This window comes from Gasterosteus aculeatus, chromosome Y (genome assembly GCF_964276395.1).
Source record: "Gasterosteus aculeatus chromosome Y, fGasAcu3.hap1.1, whole genome shotgun sequence".
Taxonomy (NCBI): domain Eukaryota; kingdom Metazoa; phylum Chordata; class Actinopteri; order Perciformes; family Gasterosteidae; genus Gasterosteus; species Gasterosteus aculeatus.
Window position 1 is genome coordinate 14,646,721 of NC_135709.1, and position 21,388 is coordinate 14,668,108.

At 42.8% G+C, this 21,388-nt stretch overlaps 1 long non-coding RNA gene across 1 annotated transcript; it reads left to right on the forward strand.

The window, feature by feature from the left end:
* The first annotated feature begins 12,076 nt into the window (after positions 1 to 12,076).
* On the forward strand, positions 12,077 to 19,869 carry LOC120812168 (uncharacterized). Its single transcript, XR_013455132.1, has 2 exons — positions 12,077 to 15,280; positions 15,990 to 19,869. It is a non-coding gene; the product is annotated as an uncharacterized LOC120812168 (long non-coding RNA).
* The last annotated feature ends 1,519 nt before the right edge of the window (positions 19,870 to 21,388 follow it).

Genomic DNA, 21,388 nt, shown 5'->3' on the forward strand with positions numbered 1-21,388 from the left:
CCAGCTCGGGTTGCAGATTTGGATTTCCTAAACCACCTTCTAGAAAGACAATGATATCGAGACCTGGTGAGGGCGTTGCTCCACTGCACCTGCAAATAGCAAAGTCCAAGCTCCAACCACTGAACTTGTTGCTGAATGAACCTGAAACTGCCTCACTCAGTTTGCAGCAGCTCCTCAGTAAATGCAATTTAACACTCCAAGAGTATGAAGGATGCCTCAATGTCATCAACAAATCCAGTGCGGTGATCCTGAAACGTGAGCCAAAAGACTGCTGGGTAAATGGATATAATGCACATCTACTGGAAGCCTGGGATGCCAATATTGATGTCAGTTATATTCTCAATGCATATTCGTGCATCATGTATCTCACCAGCTACATCACCAAAAAGGAATCTGGACTTTCTGAGTACCTTAAAACAGTCATTGAAAACTCCACCAGAGACCACGTCAATGAATGTGATGAAATGAGGGAAATCATGCAGGCGTACTCTAAAAAGAGAGAGGTCAGTGCTCAGGAGTGTGTGACTTGTGCATGTGGAATAAATATGAAGAAGTGTTCACGTGGTGTCATATTCGCACCGACAGATGACAACGCACTGAAAATAAGTCGCCCCATGTCTTACCTGGAGAACACAACATTAGAAAGTGTAAATGTGTGGATGACATCTTTGACTGACAAATACAAATCCAGACCAGAAACACCAGAGCAGATGTGTTTGGCTGATTTCGCAGCTACTTGTAGAGTTGTCTATGGCCAGCAGAAAAAAGGAAAAGATGTGTTGCCTCTCCTCAATGATATGGGATTTGTGCAAAAGCGTAAAAACGATAAGCCTGCCATCATCAGATTTTACCGCTGCTCACAGGAAAAATATCCAGAGAAGTTCTATGGCACATTACTGAAACTGTACATTCCTCACCGATCAGACCTGGAACTGATAAGACGGCATTTCCCCACGTACGAGTCCTTCTACAAGAGTTGTTGTGTCCAACTACCAGGTTCTGACCATCCTGAGTATGTCCATCTCATTGTGAAACGAAACAAAGACAAATATGAGAAAAACAGCAAAGACATTGAGAATGCAGTGGAAGAATTTGAACAGAACAGAGGAGTGATTGATGAATGGTGCAATCTGGCTCCAGAATCTGAAGTGGAAAGGTTGGAATGTATCATGAAAGATGAAAGCCAGATCATGAAAATGTTCAAGAAAATGTTCCAGAATACACTAATCAAGCTAATGCTGCAACAGAAGCCAGAGAGCCTTCAGAAATGTATCAGAACCTGAACCAGAAACAAGCATGTGTGTTCTATGCAGTTAGAGACTGGTGTGTAAAGCGTGTCTGTGGCCTAAATCCTGAGCAGTTTTTCTTTTACGTCAATGGTGGTGCTGGAACAGGAAAGTCACATCTCATTAAATGCATCTACTCAGAAGCATCTAAGATACTGTGCAAACTGCCCAGCCATTCTGAGGAGGTCGACATATCAAACCCCACGGTCCTGTTGACAGCTTTCACTGGAACTGCAGCCTTCAATATATCAGGATCAACACTGCACTCTCTGCTCAAGCTTCCACGAAGTCTGAAACCTCCATTTCAAGGACTTGGTAACCAACTGGATGAAGTCCGATCAGAACTTTTAAATGCTGAAATCCTCATCATTGATGAAGTGTCCATGGTGTCAAAACCCCTGTTTGCTCATGTGGATGCGAGACTGAAACAGATCAAAGGTAGTCCCAAACCCTTTGGAGGAATGTCAGTAATAGCTGTTGGAGACTTTTATCAGCTATCACCAGTGCGACAGTCCAAGACCCTCTGTGTGTACGAGCCATGTGAGATTGACCTATGGCAGGAACACTTTCAGACAATCACCCTGACTGAGATTATGCGGCAGAAGGATGATGTTGCCTTTGCAGAGATGTTGAACCGGATCCGTGTGAAAGGAAAGTCAGATGAGTTGTCTCAAGCAGACAGAGCCTTGTTGTCACAGACCATCACTGAACCATCACTTTGTCCACCTGATGTCCTGCACATCTTTGCAATTAATAAACAGGTTGATTCACACAACTCAGTAACATTAGCTCTGCTCCATTCTAATATCACCAAGATGGATGCAGATGACTACAAGAAGGACCCACGAACTGGAAGAATGGCTCGACAAGCCCAACCATACAAAGGAAACAGAAATGAGTTACCAGACACACTAAACGTAGCTGAAGGTGCTCGAGTCATGCTCACCAGAAACATAGACATGTCTCAGGGATTGGTGAATGGATCGTTTGCTACACTAGTCAGGGTAATAACCGCAGAACAGAGTGGTGTTGCACATGTCACTATGCTCGGGCTCAAGATGGATGATCAAACTGCCGGAAGGAATTACCGTAATAGAGCACCAGGCGGCCCTGATGATGTGGTGTACATAGAGAGAGCAGAGGACAATCTGAAACAGAAAGGAGTGGTACGCAGACAGTTTCCTGTTAGACTTGCCTTTGCCTGTACGATGCACAAGGTTCAGGGTATGACAAGGACGTCAGCTGTAGTGTCACTGAAACACATTTTTGAACCTGGCGTGGCTTACGTAGCCATCAGTAGAGTGACCTCTCTCAGTGGACTGCACATGCTGGATCTGGATAAGAGTAAAATCTATGCCAACCCAGAAATCACTGGAGCCCTCGAGACCATGAGACAAGTCAACTTGGACGACATGATGCCTCTTCTTCGTATCACACAGACATCGAGCAGACGTGACACTCTGACCATTGTTCACCATAACACGGAAGGTTTACCATCTCACATCAATGACATCAGGAGCCATCATGAACTGTGTCTTGCAGATGTTTTGTGTCTTACAGAAACTCACCTTCAAGGCTCCTTTGTTGCAGAGAGTCTCCATTTAGAGGGCTACAACATGTTCAAACGCAACAGACACCTGTCCTACACAAATGTTCCACAAATAGCCAACAGAGGTGGTGGTGGAGTTGCTGTTTATGTGAAAAGCCACATTCAGGTGCGTGAGAAACACGCACCTGAATGTGACGCGTAGATTAGAAAACAAGTCAGTTCTCAATGTGAAAAAAACATGCTGTATAGGCTATTTATGATGACGTAGGTAGTACATGAGTGTTCCTTTAACTCATGTTGTCAGTGTAATTGACAGGCTGCTTAACTGGTTAACTCGTAAATTCAACATATTTTTTTCATGCAGTGATAGGACAGGCAATGATGCAGAGAGCACAGGGAGAGGAGAAACACCAGGTTGAATAGAGAGAGGAGAAGCACAGAGGAACGCGTTCTGGGGTTCATGGCTCCTCTGTGCAAGGCAGGACCTGACGTGGAGGACAAGGAGGCCCTCTGGGCACTACTGTAAAAAGGAGACTCCATTGTATGTCTGCAATTGTGTTGTTGTGTTGTGTAGACATACTTTTCTTTACTGTTTTCTTAAATTTAATAAACTACAAACTACTAACACATGTATTCATTGTCATTGATTGTATATGACTTTTACTGATAACATAATGCAATATAGCCAGGACAGCCTTACAGAGTCGCAACGCTTTGTGTTGCGTTGCTTCGCATCGCGTCGAGGTCTGAAAATTTACCAGGATTTTACCCACCTCTAATTTTACCACTACAGCACTGGTCCTCTGTAAAGACGCCTTCCAGTCTTGGCCTCATCTCCTTCTGCACTGTGAGGATCAGCTCACAGCATCTAAGACATGCCAAAGACTGCAGCACCAACTGAACTGTCAATCAACCGAGGACCCATCACAGTTAGACCTCATAGGGACACATTTGACTTCCTGCCTGTCCCCGTCATTCTTCAAAGCAAAGGACGAGAAAACACCTGCCTGTCTTTGCCTCACTTCCTGTCTGGCTCTGAGATTCTGGATCAGCTCATAAGGACCAGGACATCCTGCCACCACTGCAGCAGCAGAGCAGATGTTGAAGCACCATCTTCTGTCTTGTTCATCATCAGTGGACACTTGCTGGACCACAGAGACGTGTGTTCTCCCTGCCAGTGTTGAGGGTTCTTCACAACAGATAATAAGGTATTGTTTTCTTATGTCATATGTGATTTCTAATGTTTTGCCATATTCTTAATAACACTAATTGTACATCCAATACAACATTCTAATTTTATATCCACGTCTTCCTTCAGGTCTTCCTCCTCTGTGATTCCTCCACTTCACAGTGAAGACACTCAGGACTGCAGAGAGCGCTGAACACATAAAAGAACATCATGCAGCGTTTTCAGTTGCACTGGACCTATATGTTGATCTGCTCTGCAGCAGAATTCAAGGTATTTCATTACTGTGAATTATAAACCTTTTTAGAAAGTTTAGTTTCTAACAATAACTTCCTGTTTTATTTTTGTCAGGATCAGGTGTGTGACTGCAAGGAAGAGTCATCAGTCAGTCATCACTGTCCCAGTGACAGCCCCACCTTTATGCAGCTACAAGCTCCTCCCTAAACCAGCTGTAACGGTAACAATTGTTATTAGATCTTTTTAAAAATATATCTCTGACCACAACAAAACAATCCCCTGGTGGTCTTACTACTTGCATGTGCTATTTATATTGATAAATACATGAATACATTTTCTCCTGTTTCTGTCTTTAAGGCCTCTCCTCCTCCATGTAGCTACAGTAAAACTATCCTGACGTGAGGACTTGAGCAGTGGATCTACAGCCACTGCACAGGTCTTGTTTGTTTCATCTCTACCATATTTGATCTAACAATATATGTTTTCTTTATGTTTCATCACATTTTTTTTGTTGATTGTATTTATGTATTTATTTATTTATTAGTCATCTGTCCCTTTTCAGTCAGTTTATAGAAAATTAAGGATAAATATGACAAAATTAAGGATGGAAATGTTTGTTTGATTGCCTCGTGCATACGAACAAATTAACCTTGAAGAAATTACATATTTGTATCACAATGAGTCATTAGTATGGGGTTTCAGCTGGTAGGTATATTCAAGGTTTTTCACATGTGTACACCGATCCTTAGGATAACCTAAACTCTACTGAGACTGCCCAGTGTTAAATTGTAAGACTGTGAAATCCATAAAGTGTTTCATCTTCAGATGGCTAAAACATGACTTGGTGCAAAGAGCCTTGTCAAAAGATTTAATAGGAAAACAAATCCTACAAAGCTTGGGTCCTAACCTTGAGTCAACAAGTGACTCTAACCCATGTTCCATCAAAGTAAGGAGAACCCAGTGTGTCTGTGAGCCTCAGTAAACTGAGCTTAACGTTGGGATAGTCTAAACGACAATGTTGACAAGACTTGTCTGTCCAGGGCTCCTGGACCTTGAAGTCTTAAAGTGAGTATTAACCTAAGTCTGGAAACCATGTGAAAAGCCTTTGATTGTAGGAAATGAACCATATTGTTAACTATTGAAACTATAGTAAATGTATTCATGAATATCAAACAAAGGGACCAATGTTCACAAAACTGTGTTGATAAATTTCTCACTCTAAGATTTTATCTTTCACGAAATACTCAAAATAATTCTGGCCAATACAACAGTACTTGTGCACTGTACTCATCTATATTATTTCATTATATTTCTATAGAAGATAATGAGTCAAAAAAGGATGTAAAGACGGGATGTAAATGCATCTTTTGAAATATAGCACACAACTCAAACTACTGGTAGTGACAAAATAATATTCTGCCTGGTCTGTGGTATACATCTATTTAAAAAGTTTTTCTTATAGGCACTATGGGTTCATCTTGTGGGATCTTTGTGGAAAAAAACGGCTTCCGCAGAAAGCGTTTCCTTTTTCTTTATTTCCAATTCTCTGTTTTTAATTCACTTGAGAGCACTTAAATTATGATGAATCAATTTAACTGTAACTTATTTCAGAATAATAAGTCATCCTTACTTGAACAATTAAACATACAAAGAGAAAAGCATTTTTACTTTGCCAGTTTTCATTTCCACATGTACCGAGAATCTTTATTAACATTTTTATAATTGCTAATGTTTTTCCTCAATAAAATCAAGTGATTTATATTTTTGCATGAGCAATATGTTAGGCTGTTCTGTATGTTAGTCTTTGACATGCTAATACTAATTACTGTTTTAATTATTTTGAAATTGTATTCTAAATGTAAACAAATAAAATGTTTGTAATGAGGTCACTGTCTGCTTTATACTCAATGCCACACTGAGACTTCTACTGATTTTTACAACTACACCTGCTGCTGCTACAGTTACTATTGATATACAAATGCTGCTACTACGACTGCTACTACTGCAGCCCTTGATACTAATACTGCTAATATTACTCCTGAATGCTATTTCTGCTGATTCGGATGCTAGATTTCAGTTCAGTTTCACTTCTTCAAGTACTTCTACAGTTTAACAGTGCAGCTTTCGGGCTTCTTTTGTGTTGTATTTCAGCTCTTAGCTTCGTTAAATGCTGCAGTTCATCTTCCACACTGCCAATTTTGAATTTAAAATATTATGTCTTCCTGCTGTGCTGGTCTTGACTTTTTGGCATTAACACTTTTTCAGCAAAGCCATTGGAAATTTCAATATTTTCAGAAATTGAACTTAATTTCATCTTTGAGCTTGCTGGTACTTTGTCATTTTTATATCATGAGCATTTTTTTAATTCATTTCAGTTTTTCGGCTTGCTGGTACATTTTCGGATTTCTGTATTTTCAGCCGTTTTTGAAATTCATTTTAGCCATTTTTTGCAATTTTTCAAATTCATTTCAGCTGTTTTCATTTCTGCTTTTTCAGCAAACCTATTGAAATTCAGCTTCTCCCATTTCTGTATTTTCAGCAATTTCAAATTAATTTCAGCTTTTCTAATTTAAGCAAATGTATTTAAATTCTTTCTGTATTTTCAGCAACTGATGCCAACTGATTTCCTTGTTTTTCCAGCTCGTGAAGGCGAGCCACGGATGTCAGGAGGTGCAGTGTGGCAAAAATCAGTGTCCTCCAGTTCCCACCGTCTCACCTTAGACAAAACAAAACCCCCAGAGAGAGACACACACAGGGACAGGAAGTGCGATAAGGTGGGTTTTGATTATAACAGGAGCTGATACAATGCGAGCTCCATAGCACATGGGAAACAAAATAAGTCCATGTCCGTCGTTCTTTTAGTCTTGTTTACCTCAGTGTGATGGAGGGTTATTTTTAGCCACATGGGTGTGACGAGACAGCAGGTGGAAAGACCAGAAGGGCCCAAAGTTTGGTAGTCATGTTGGGGCATGAGGCTGTTGAATGTTTACTGTGAGTCACACAACACCTGACACACCAAATTTAGTCAATTCTGTGAACCGTCCTGGAAGTCGCGTCTTAAGACTGAAAATCAATCAGCAGACCATGTTTGAGTTTAGTCTATTTCTTTCTATTCATGCAAGATTTAATAGAAATCACACAAAACATAACAGAGGAACTCTAATATATTGTTACAGTCACTGAAAACAAGTCACTGTACATTTGAACAGGGTGTAAATTGTTGAGATCCAAAAATCACACCTGCAAGCCAACAGAGATATTTGAGTTTTTAACTCTACAAACTGCATTATCCAAGATTGAAAGCATTTAAATTACTCTACACATGTTGCAGCAGTTGCTCAAAGCTAACTCGGCTAACAGAGCTAACCGTGCAAAACACGGCGGGCATATGAAGGTGTATTTGTGTCTTTATTACCAAAAAATGTATATGTATATATTTTTTGTATATATATAGAAAAATATATATATTTTTTTTTCTTTTATATATATATAGAAAAATATATCTTTTTTTTATAGAATATTTTGTGGACTGCAATCAAAAATCTATTTTATAGGTAAAAAAATATAAACTGAGGTTAAATGATTTGTTAGATTTGCATATGAACATTTTTGGCTGCAAATCTAAAACCACTTGTTTATGTCAACAAAGCGAAAAAACACACATAGGGCTGCTAAGTTAGGTATCATTTTTCTGTTTCCTAATGTAGCAAAAAGATGTTTCCTGCAACATGAATGTTCAGAATGTTAAATACAACCTCTTTAAATACTAATAAATTGATTTATGGACACTCCAAAATGGCTCTTGTATAATAATTATTCCTACAGTACCAGTCAAAAAGTTTCAGTTTTAGTCATTTAATTGAACGAGAAAGTGTGTACAAACGTTTGACCAGGACTGTACACAAGTAAATGAACCTCGTGTTTTCTGTGTGCATGAACATCGCGTCGGTGTCCATCATGAAACGGCCTCAAACCGCGGACTATAAATAGTCAGCCCAACAATGGGGAGCCATATGGATGAGCTGGCTGTGATGAGCCGCTGACAAGCACAGCGCAGCTCGCAGGTAACAGCTGCACACTGTGACAAATTAATGACTTCGGCCTGTCTCTCTCTCTCACACACACACTCTGACACACACGCGCACGCACGCACTAACACACACATCCTCTGACATGCCCTTTGGATGAGACTGTGGAGTTATTTGAGGCATTGTTCTGATAAGCCCTCTGTGTGTGTGTGCGTGGCCACACCAGCATTCAGCAGCGTGGGAAAAAGAACAAATGGCCTGTGAAGGCAACTCTCAGTCAAACGCAGTTCTTTAGCAGGAAACGTATGTAGAACAATGACAAAAGTCCATCAGATGAGGAACTGGCCACTGTGTGATTGTCACCAAAGACGGCCTCTAATCTACAAAACCCTGATGTCACAGCCGGCCTTTTAAGCAGAGATGGACGGACTATTAAATGTCCTTTAACTTAAACCCAAGCAGCAATAGAAGAATGTATGAATACTGTGCATACATGCATTGCGTTGACTCAACGTCTCTCAAAATGGCAGCGGCTGCAGCTAACAGCAAAAGTACTGACAGTACTAACAATGTTACACTAAGAGGGTACCAGAGGCCCGCCGGCTGCGCTGCGTAGGTCAGCACTATTAAATATAACCTTTATATGAGGGCGGTGCAGAGTGGAGGCACATTGTGTACCTGAGCGCATGTCATTTTACCGAAGTACAGACCGGGAAATGCATTCAGTCACATTCCTTCGCTGGCCTTAATAGTCTGGTATGCGCTTCTAGAACGATGTACACAGGAGACGATGTATTGTGTCAATGCGCCTTCAAACCCTGATCGTTGTTTCCCACAGTCATTAACACATACCTCATCACACAGGTGTGTAAAACCATGAAGCCGGTCCTCTTCCTTAACGCACACGCATGAGCTCCACGGAGCCACCGTGGTGAGAGTTATGAGATATTATCCAGCAGTCCAGCACCTCATACCTGCCAATTTGCAAAAAGAATGGTAGGTATGCAAACCTTCACGCTGCCGGGAATGTAACGTTCGCTCTGCATAGCTCCACTGCGGCTTACAGGTTCAACCTGAAGTCTTTTCGTTAAACCGAAACCAAGCCGTGGCCTCCTCCGCTGAGCCCGATGGTTTGACCTCTTTCAGGCCTGTGCTCTAGTGTTGCCCATTCAAAAGGTGAAGGTTTGGCGACTGCGTGAGGAGAGACCAAGTGGACCAACGCCTCAGATAATTCACACAAGGTCAAGAGAGAATAGATTCGCAACAATTTATGCAGTTGGGATTCAAGTCCAAGTTTGACTGGAGGTGTTCAAGTTACCAGAATCATTCAAATGATTACTTTGAGTAACCCCAGGAACCTAATCAGAAATGTGCGCTATGGGCACGCTAACAATAACACAAATGTATGCAAAGCATGGCAGAGCATAAAGAGTTACTACGTAACGCAGTTCAGGTCTGAGGCGCCGCACCCAGTTCCCTGTTCGTTCATTGTTCTAATTCATAAAACCCGACCAAGGTGCTCCGCTGTGATTGGGCGTGACGTTTGCTTGATGGGTCCACAGCATTATCACCAGTTACCTCTCGGCCTGGTATCAGGCCGAGAGGTAACTGGTGATAATGCTGTGGACCCAATAAGATTAGCGGAAGATTAGCTTTTGTTTTATTGCCCACTGCTGCACACGTAAATGTAAAAGATCAAAGTTGTCCGGGTTGGAGTCACTTTGTCGAAGCAGATTGTAAAGAGCTTTCTGATAAATTCAATAAATTGACTCACTTTTTTTCCTTTTTCCGGTCCCTCCTCAAAATGTGTAGACATCACAGTGAAACATACTGCTTAAATAAATAAATATGGATTCGATTGTGATTGAGCCAACAGCTGTCTAAACCCCTCCACATTTCCATCCCCCGACACCCACAACATTTTAAGATTTGAGAGTGGGTTTCACCTTGAGACGACGGAGATGTTGTGAGGCCCCCGCGGAAGTGTTAGTCACATCCTTGTTTGCTTACATTATTTGGAGGAGATTGTGCCTCCGCTCCCCTGGAAGCGCAGTGGCTTTCCTGGAGTTTTCCCATGAGGCCTCTGCAGCGTACGGGCATCACCAAAGTGATTGGCCTCTTGGATCACCACTGTAGAGTAGCTAAGAAAAAAAGAGGAGAATATCTTAAGTTTTGGTTTTACTTCAAACATCCATTACATCCAAGACGCGATGGTCTCTTTGGTTTCAGCTCATTCAGCTCTGAAGCATGAAGCACCTCTCTATTCCCTTCCTCCTCTGGAACTCACATCTGGCTCACACCACTTCCGCCCGGAAGCAGGAGCCACACAAAAGACCCCACACAGACGAGCCTGTTCGCTCCCCCCCTTCCTTTGTTCTACCGCCACGGCCATGTGCAAAAGCGGCCCGGATCATCTCCCCTTGAGTCCACCAAACCTGCTTTCTTCTGTGTGTGTGGGATGTTGATGCTTGTTCTCCGAGCATCCATCCATCCATCCACACACACACACAAAACGTGAGAGTACTTTGTTCACACTGGTCGCAAACAGCAGTTTCCCGGTGTCTTGATTCTCCGTGTTTTGACAAGGCCAAGTGAGCTTCTGAACAGCCAAGCCTAAGATCACTTTTAAATGTATAGTTTATCATTTTCTCCGTAAAATGCACGTAACAAATCAGTTTGATACCATATAAATCATCTTTCATTGCAAACTGTAGGCTGTCTGGCTCCTTTATTTTTTTTTCACTTTTCCTTGACTGTTTCAGAAAGAACAGAAATGGGGTTTTCAGACACAATTGGACTCCTTGTCACACAGCGAGGCGACTCTCAACCCCCACGCAGCGGGATCGGCATGAATGGTGGGTTGTTGTCAGTAAAGCAAAAACCCACAAAATGACGGAGTCAGTAGACTTCAGTCGGCCTGCATCACATTTCACGATCAAATAACCCTCGTGTTCACAGTGACCTTGTGCTAATCTTTTGTTTTCACAGTCACCTCTTTTCCTGTGATGATTGAGACGGAAAAAACACACACAGTTCGTAGGTGTTGCCGGACGGAGTGACGGGGATAAGAAAGCTGCGGCACCGTCCTTCGGGGCACTTGGGTTGCTAGGACACCGTGTCACCATCCTCCTCCTCCTCCTCCGGAGGCCTTATGGCATTTAGCCATAACTTCCCACCAGTGTTAATTTTGGCAGCTATTTTTGATTTAGTCTTAGTCTTTAGACGAAAAATGCATATTAGTTTTAGTCACATTTAGTCATTTTAATCCTTCTTAGTTTTAGTCTAGTTTTAGTCTAGTTTATGTCGACGAAAGAACATTTTAGTCTAGTTTTAGTCGACAAAAACTAGACTAAAATGTAATTAGTTTTAGTCACATTTAATAGCCATATTAAACTCCCTTTCTTCCCTTCTCAGGCCCAGGGACCCCCTGCGTTGTATCTACAGCTGCATAATAGTCTAGCTTGCAGTACTTGGTTGTCCATTAGATGTCCCTCCTAGGACAGGTCTATAGCAGCGGTCGGCAGACTTTTTGACTCGTGGGCCACAATGGGTTGTAAAATGTGACGGAGGAGCCGGGCCAAGAACAAATGGTGGAAGTGTTTGTGTGAGCGAATATAAATGACATGTGAAAAATCATTACATGAAAGGATTGGGATTTTAACAAATAGCAAATCATTTATTTGCAAGTGTAGCAGTATGGAAATAGGATTGTCCTGCTACAGTTAACTGCGCCGACCACTAGGGCAGCGGTAGTATATGAAGGCTGCCCCCCTTCTCGCGCCCCACTGATGCATCATTTCCGGGTCAGGTGTCTGTCTGCGCAGAGTAGCGTCAGAGTGCTCCGTGCACCGTGCTCCGTTTTGCTCTTTGGTCCTCTCAACCGGTGCTAGATGTCTTCCTGCCGTGTGGGTCTTTCTCTCCCTCCCTCTCCCTGTGCAGGTTTGACCTGGGAAACAGGGAATGCTCATCAGCTGGCCAAAATCTACAGGTGGTGATTGATGTGACAACACTATCAGTTGACTGCTGCTTTGCCTGCTTTGCCTGCTTTGCCTGCTTTGGCTGCTGCTTTGCCTGCTTTGGCTGCTTTGACTGCTGCTTTGTCTGCTGCTAACTGCAACTTAGTCTGATGCTACATGTAACCTTGTCTGTAACTGTCTGCACTGTTAAATGCTGTTAAGTGCACAGTTTGGTCTCCGCCGCGACGTACCTAGCATGTATATTGCCGGCACCAGACTTGGACCTGTGTAGTTCTCTGATTCTAGCTGACTAACTGAGTAGTTAATCCTTTAGTTTGTATTTCTTTTGGTTTGTTTCCCTTATTTTATTTTTTGTTTGGGTTACGTGAATTGTTTGATTGGGACGATTTTTATGTGAATTATTTTCTTTTTCTGTTTCGTGTTGTACATTTTTGGTTTAATTCTCTTGTAACCTTCTTTTTTGGTTATCCTTCCTAGCGGCTGTATGCTGGTGGTGGCGCCGGTGGCGTGGGTGGTGGTGGTCTTCCTCGTGTGTCGTGTCCCATTGGATTTTTGTGCTATCACTGGGTGAACTCTGGTTTGTTTTCTCTTAAGTTCGTTTTATTAATTTTCTTTCCCCTTCACCCCTTCACCGCGCTTCTCACCATTAGGCCTTAGCAATTAGTTTTCTTTTCTTATTTTGTGATGCATGTTAGATTTTATGGTAATGTATATTTATTGAATAAAAATGCTTTTGTAAACTGGGAACCACGAGCCCTTGCCTATTGATTGGAACGAACCTGTGTGCTTTAAAAGGTCGTTGTCGGTAGGATAGGAAACCATTACGCCACACAAGGCAATTTAACAAATTGGCAAAGGTGTAACAACTTGATGAGGACCAGGGATCTAAACGCAACACTTTGTTGTCTTTGCCTGTTTACTTGGAATGCTTTTGAAACTTCATGGTCCTTTATTGTTTCCACTGTCCCAACAAAAGAGACCTTAACGTCCTACAATCGCTGCAATACATTATTTTCTTGGCTTCAGAACCTGCAATGAGTTTATTACGTTAGACGCGTTTGTAACGGAGCGTCTCATCCACCGAGGAAACGCTGCCTGCCGTCGCCAGAGAACAGAGCAGAAAGGTCCGACGGTCTTTAAACGGGTCTTCATGTTTCTGTGAAGCAGCGCGGCTTCAGCCCGCTAACAGGCAGCTAACAGTCAGCTAACAGTCAGCTAACAGTCAGCTAACAGTCAGCTAACAGGCAGCTAACAGTCAGCTAACAGTCAGCTAACAGTCAGCTAACAGGCAGCTAAACAGAGACAGCTGAGCTAAACTAACGAAGCCACATTCAAACTCGCCGAAGCGTAAAATAGTCGTCGCGGTCCGTAGTCGGTGCACAAGAACCACCGCTGCACCGATACGCGCGTTCTGGGTTCGTGGATGACGTCATCATGACGCGTTAATAACCGTCTTACTTTGCCGGTCTGTTGTCTGTCAGCTGCGGGCGAATTTAGGGGGGAAAGTATCGTGACTTCGTCAACCACCAACATGTTCGTCTCGTCTCGTTAACGAAAGTTAGTTAGAATAGATTTAGTCATAGTTTTTATTTTTTAAGATCGTTTTCGTCACGTCTTATTCTCGTCTTAGTCATGGAAAAAAGGTTCGTTAACGAACATTTTTCGTCATAGTTTTCGTCGACGAAATTAACACTACCTCCCACAATGCATCACAAGGATCTCTCAAGAGGGGCTAGCGTGCTTTCGCTATCCGCAAGACAGAATTCCAGACATTCCGATTGCCTGGCGTGATGTCGCTCAGGCGGCAAGTGAGTTCAAGTCGCGGTGCTGCTACGCTGGAAGCCCAGCGTGCTCAGGCTGCATCCGCACGCAGCTTCTCATTTGCAAATCATGGCCGGGGACCTCATAGTGAAGTCCATTCAGAGTAGCTGCTCAGTCACCCGGGGACACTTAGCCGAGCGCACAACGCATGACCATCGAGCAGCTCCCCGGGTGACTGTTTAGCTGATGGCTGGTGGAGGAATCTGCTTCTACTTCAACAACAGCTGGTGCAACGACGTAACGGTGATCCTACAACACTGTTCTCCTGATCTGGAAACTTTCTTCATCAACTGCAAACCCTTTTATTCCCCCCGTGAGTTCGCTTCATTCATCCTGGTCGGTGTTTACATGCCGCCGGCGGGCAACGTGCACGAGGCACAGCGGACACTCGCCGACCAGATACAGCGTGTGGAGCGGACCAACCCGGACTCTTTAGTCATTGTCCTCGGGGACTTTAACAAAGGAAATCTCACCCATGAACTCCCTAAATACAGACAGTTTATTAAATGCCCCACCAGAGAGGAGAACACGCTGGATCACTGTTACACCACAGTCAGCAGGGCTTATCACGCCGTCCCTCGTGCTGCACTGGGACACTCTGACCACGTCATGGTCCATCTGATTCCTGCATACAGGCAGAAACTAAAGCTCTGCAAACCTGTGGTGAGGGAATTCAAGAAGTGGACCAGTGAGGCGCTGGAGGTTCTTCGGGCGTGCTTTGACTGCACAGACTGGGATGTTTTCAGGACTGCTACTGACAGTCTGGATGAGTTCTGTTGTGTTAAAAAATGAAGAAATGCCGGACGGACAGAGGTCATCACTGATCAAAAGGTTAAATCAAATGTATTTATTGTTATAAATACCTGTAGGAACCATTGTTCTAGAGTTCGCTGGTGGAGGCTACAGACGGGCACTAGGGATGGTCAAAGGACTGACCTGGGGCCTGTTGGTCGCTGAGACCAGCGGCTCCTCAGCTGAGATGTTCTTTTTACCACAACGCCATCTCCTTTATTAAATACATTTGATTTTAACCTTTTGATCAGCGATGACCTCTGTCCGTCCGGCGTTTCTTCATTTTTGAACACAACAATTTGGTGACTCCGTCGTGATGGAGATCAATGGACGGACGGAGGAACAGCTGATCTGAACAAAGCCCAGCGATCGATTTTCTTCACTCACACGGCGCCATCGAAAAGGTAACCGGCAACCAGTTGTTTTAAAACCGAAATGCTGTATAGTTTATCATAGAACATTTAGGTGTGAGTGGACAAAATACGATGTTTTGAGGTAAACTACATTTTAGAGAAAAAAAAAAGTTAACTCTTAGCTTGAATGGCTGTTGTGATAAAAAGCACATTGTATATAGTGTTTGTTTGGACGTCTCTGTGTGTGTTGCCGACAAAGCTCGTTTGTGTAGCGTTAACGTTAAGTTAATGGGCGACGTTATTTAACTGATCAGTCATAGAAGGAATGAATGGAAACCTAGTATAGGCCTCTAACCGGTTGGGGATAAACGTATAGCAATTTATAGACTGTATACGTAATGCACTGTGTAGAACGCGCTAGCAGAGTTAAGTCCACAAGGCCTGATGGAACCAGGATCGTGTTAACAGCAGTAATTGAGTGGAAGAGGTTCGCGTTGTAATGGCGGTTCTTCGTTGTCTCCGTAAGCTCTCTTAGACTCTGTTAGGCGGCACAATAAATTAAAATATGAACTAGACGACGCCAATGAGGCTAGATAACTAAAAAATAAATAAATAAATTTGAAACTTGTGAGGACAGAGCCACGCGCCGTAGTGCCAAGAACTGACTAAAACTTTGCGGATAATTAAGTGCAGGGATAAATAGACCTAAAATAAGAAGAGATAAGATAAGAAATAGGTCATCATATAACTCGCCTTGCAGGTGAGGACAGAGTCACGGACCAGCGCGCCAAGACCCTGAAGGCTGGAAGTTACAATTTAAATTTGAACAAGGTGAGAAAAATAATAAATTACTGGATACATTTTTACAATAAATATAGATCAGTTGAAAACGTTGCAAATTTGTATATAATTGTATATTGTATGGTTTTGTTTGGAAAAGACCACAACCGGTTAAGTTTTTGTTTTGTAGCCTAACAGGGCCCACAAGGCTTTGTTCTTTGAAACAAAGGGCTGTGATCGGAACCACCATTGGTTGGGGTTGGGGAACGCGGAGCACATGTTTTTGGAACATTACAAGATGGCGGGCGGAGATAAATAGAGAAAACGGTTAAAAGATGGCTGAGAAAGAAATTCTCAGCACGGTCTACAGGGGGGATAACAATGACTTGTTATCCACCACTACTGGGGGTGGAGAACATGTGCTTTGGAGATTTCCAAAATGGCAGCCAGCGACAGTTAAAAGAAGAAAGTTAAAACAGATGTAACACAGTTTTTGTATTTCCCACCTACACTCTGTATTTCCATTCAACAGTGTCTCCCTTGTCTCCATTTCCAAATGATCCTAACATTTTTTCTTCCTCCATTCTTAGGACCATGTGATTTTTGTTTGCATTACAAACGGTCTATGGACTTTTTCTAGGCTCTATAATATAGAGCCTAGAAAAAGTCATATAGAGTCATATAGAGTCATATCTATAAATCATATAGAGTCTATATGATTCTTTATGTTTTAACGTTTATATAATTGTTCTTACATTAACACAATTTTCCCATTTATTGTTTAAACATTTTTACAATTACTGAGTTTGAGAGAGACTCTGATCAGAGTCTGCAACACATCACACACAGACACACACACACACACACACACACGCACACGCACACCCACACACACACACGTAGGCACACCCACACACACACCCACACACACACACACACACACATACACACACGTAGGCACACACACACACACACACGCACACCCACACACACACACACACACACACCCACACACACACGCGTAGGCACACCCACACACACACACCCACACACACACACACCCACACACACACACACACACACACACACACACACACACACACACACACACACACACACACACACACACACACACACACGTAGGCACCCCATTGTGCTTCTCTATTCAACAGCTGACCAGGGAATCCTGATCCCCCGATCGGTCTGGTCACAGGACCTGCGAGATTCTCAGGATCAAGAAGAGAGTGGATCTCAATCACACGTCAATGACGACCACTACGCGTCGCCTGACCAAGCCTTTGATAACAAGAGGAAGTATACACTCAACCATAATCCCACAAACACTTTAGTTTGTGTACAAGTTATTACCACACAACTTCAAGTAATTAATTAAGAAAAGGAACAGAAACCCCTCATTTAAATCCAAGCTGATTGAGATATACAAGCAAATACACACGGTTGATATTATTGTGAGAACAAGAGATCCAGGCTCTTGATTTACAAATCCAAACATTTCCCTGATATAGAACTATACAGTAAATAGACATATTCACATTGAACATCTGGTCGGACGGTGAAAGAGATTCACCTTTCCGTTGAGTTGTACTTACTAAGGTAACAGTATTGTCCCGATTAAACAAAACATAACTATAGACACAGTGCACAACAGACAGGAATGCATCACCAATAATTGATAAACTACATCAACCTAAAAGCCACATCAGTAGAATGGAAGCTATGGGAATACCTGGGGGTGTCTAATGAGTTTCAAGTCACACACAGGATCTGGAAGACGCACCTCTACCCCTGCTGGAGCAGAGAGGGATGACACAGAAGAGGAGAGACCACCTGTCAACAACCTGAGCGTCGCCAAAGGAACCGTGAGCAGTGACCAAACAACCGTCATCTCGCTGAGAGGAAGGACTTCCTCAGCCCAGAGTCTGCTTGACCACCGTGCAGGACCAGGAGGAAGCATCAGAACCCACAGAAGCAGAACCAGCACCGCAGAGCCGGACCAGAAGCAAGACCAATATCGTTCTAGGAGACCAGAAGCAAGACTAGGACCGATTCAGAAAGTGTCCAAGCAACCTTCCGGTTTCCCCTTTGAGGGACAGCACAGTTCCAAGACCCCCTCACACTAATGGGGGACAACGACAGCCCAGCACAGACATAACCTCAGACCCACGGGTCACATCAGAACCATCGATTTCCAGTACAGAAACTTCCAAGTTTCCGATCCCCTCTACAAACACTGCCCCATGGACAACAACAACAACAACAACCATTTAGCACAGGAGATCCTGAAATGATCGAGAAAACACCCTCACACACAAATGGGGTTGCCTACGTGTGTGTGTGCCTACGTGTGTGTGTGTGTGTGTGTGTGTGTGTGTGTGTGTGTGTGTGTGTGTGTGTGTGTGTGTGTGTGTGTGTGTGTGTGTGTGTTGGTGTGTGTGTGTGTGGGTGTGTGTGTGTGGGTGGGTGTGCTCTTCCCAGGTGTTCCTCCTGGTCTTTGTGCAAATTTAAACATTACTTATCTAGTCCTTAATTCTTTCCGTTCTAGTCATTATTTTCTTAATTGTAGCTTTAACTGTACCATTTACTTTACTATCAGTCCTGCTGACTGAATGAGAAGAACAACATTTCAAATTCATTCCAGAAATAGAAGTCAAATTGTGAGATTCAACTCTTGTGAGGTGTTGACAATACATACCTCTGGTATCTAAATCTTTCTTTTAGTAATTTATTTTGTTAAGTTTTCCCATCGTTCAATTTGGAAAAAATATTTCTATATCTACATCCCTCCTGTTGAGGCATGTGTTATTTTAACACTGTTGGTCAGCTGTCTGCACCCTTTGACCTCTGCATCTTACCAATCCGTTCGCTGCTCCCTCCTTTTCTCCTTGCAGCCTCTCTGGGCTCCAGGATGTGTGTGATGATCTGTCACAAAAACCTTGAACAACTGTTTAACCTTCTAACCTTCTTTCTCATCTTTACACTTACGTTCACCATTTACCGTACCGTCAAACACCTTATGTGTGTCCTTCATCAGTTTTCAACTTCCCTTGTCCTACTTAACTTACATTTGCCCATCAAGATCAACCATCTGTTGGCCCACTGAGGGCCCCCACCATTACAGTCAGTTCACCATTGTCTTTGTGACTTTCCATCACAATTGGACTTTCATTTGCATTCTCAGTCTTCAGGGCTGCAGCCGCTTCCGGGGGTTTCAGCAACACTTATTGTTACCTGCGTTCTCTACCTGTGAACTCAAAACTCAACTCATGGTTTGTTAGTGACCTAGAACATTCATGTATTCCTAATGAAAATGATAGATTATCAATATATCATATGTAGTTACATGTTTGTATGGTTTGTTGATAAAATCATTACTAATATTTGCTTCCATCATTAAGATGCTGTATGAGATGTACCGTGCACTGTACATCTCATATCCACACTCAACGACTTGCAGCCTAAGACTAAGATTAAGAGAAAATACCAAATTATTTACAACAAGGTCTATAGATTTGGCTCAAATCACATTATTTCCCACTCATTTAAACGTCTCCCTCTGTGCTAACTATTTACATATATTCACCCACTGGACTGTTGACCGTCTCTACGTCCCTACGGGTCGCACCTCTCTGGGAACGACTCCCTTTTGTCTTACCAGACCGGCTCCACAGACAGCGTCCTGTCCTTTGTCTCTTGCCCAAGTCCCATGGGTGTGTGTGCTAATGTGCATCTTCAGGTGTTCTGCTGCTGTGTGTGTCTGTGATGTGTTGCAGACTCTGATCAGAGTCTCTCTCAAACTCAGTAATTGTAAAAATGTTTAAACAATAAATGGGAAAATTGTGTTAATGTAAGAACAATTATATAAACGTTAAAACATAAAGAATCATATAGAGCCTAGAAAAAGTCCATAGACCGTTTGTAATGCAAACAAAAATCACATGGTCCTAAGAATGGAGGAAGAAAAAATGTTAGAATTATTTGGAAATGGAGACAAGGGGAGACACTGTTGAATGGGAATACAGAGTGTAGGTGGGAAATACAAAAACTGTGTTACATCTGTGTTTCTTCTTTTAACTGTCGCTGGCTGCCATTTTGGAAATCTCCAAAGTACATGTTCTCCACCCCCAGTAGTGGTGGATAACAAGTCATTGTTATCCCCCCTGTAGACCGTGCTGAGAATTTCTTTTTCAGCCATCTTTTAACTGTTTTCTCTATTTATCTCCGCCCGCCATCTTGTAATGTTCCAAAAACATGTGCTCCGTTTTCCCCAAGACCAGGCCCCAATCAAATCCTTAATCCGGCTTCATTCTTTTCTAAACATGCAACACACAATATACAACATATACAAGTTCGTAAGGTTATTCCCTGATCTCTAATGTATTGTAATTTTACCATTAATTTTGTCCTCCCCGGGTCTTCCAATTTTATTAAATGCTGACCGAGTCCCCATGACGCATGTCTTGTTTCTGCACACAATTATTCTGCAAATTTGACGGAGTCCCGTAGGCTCACTTCCGAAATGTAATCTCGCTTTCTAGCCATATAGGCGTCGTCTAGTCCATACTTTATTTAATTTATTGTGATTTCTAACATAGTCTAAAAGAGGCTTATTGAGACAACCGCTAGTCGGCACTGAACGGCGAACCTCATCCCCCTCCTTTGCTCGGCAACCCGATCACGGTCCCGACGCGCCACATGGGTCTTTAACTCTGTTAGAACGTTATACACAGTGCATTACGTATCCAATCTATAAGTTGCGATACGTTTTCCCTCATCCAGTTGAGGCCTATACTAGGTTTTCACTCATTCCTTATTATGACCGATCGGTTAATTAACGCCACCCATTCGCTTAACGTTAACGCTACACAAACAAGCTTTGTCGGTAACACACACAGAGACGTCCAAACAAACACTATATACAATGTGCTTTTTATCACAACGGCCGTTCAAGCTAAGAGAAAAATTATTATTATTATTTTTTCTCTAAAATTCTGTTTACCTCAAAACATCGTATCTTGTCCTCTCACACCTAAATGTTCTATGATAAACTATACAGCATTTCGGTTTTAAAACAACTGGTTGCCGGTTACCTTTTCGATGGCGCCGTGTGAGTGAAGAAAATCGATCGCTGGGCTTTGTTCAGATCAGCTGTTCTTCCGTCCGTCCATTGATCTCCATCACGACGGGGTCACCAAATTGTTGTGTTCAAAAATGAAGAAACGCCGGACGGACAGAGGTCATCGCTGATCAAAAGGTTAAAATCAAACGTATTTAATAAAAGAGATGGCGTTGTGGTAAAAAGAACATCTCAGCTGAGGAGCCGCTGGTCTCAGCGACCAACAGGCCCCAGGTCAGTCCTTT